Source organism: Piliocolobus tephrosceles, chromosome X (assembly GCF_002776525.5).
Source record: "Piliocolobus tephrosceles isolate RC106 chromosome X, ASM277652v3, whole genome shotgun sequence".
NCBI classification, from domain to species: domain Eukaryota; kingdom Metazoa; phylum Chordata; class Mammalia; order Primates; family Cercopithecidae; genus Piliocolobus; species Piliocolobus tephrosceles.
In genome coordinates, this window is record NC_045455.1 from 55,694,460 (window position 1) to 55,694,805 (window position 346).

The window sequence follows — 346 nt, forward strand, 5'->3', positions numbered from 1 at the left end:
GGAAGGAAGGAAGGAAGGAAGGAAGGAAGGAAGGAAGGAAGGAAGGAGGGAGAAGGAAAGAAGGAAGGAAAGAGGGAGGGAGGGAGGGGAGGGGGAAGGAGGGACGGGGAAAGATTGGAAGAAAGGAGGGAAGGAAGGAAGGACTAATTTGAAAAGTAACCAATTTTTTACCTAGGCTTCAGTGAATCCCTCCCCCTCCCCACACCAATTTACCACTTAGATAAATGTGTTAAAAATTACTTGCAGGCAGAACTACTTGTGTTACAGCACAATTGTTTCTACTTTCCTCTTGGCTCTTCCCCGCATCCAGAAGCCACTACTGCCTCTAAAATAAGACCACAAGGCA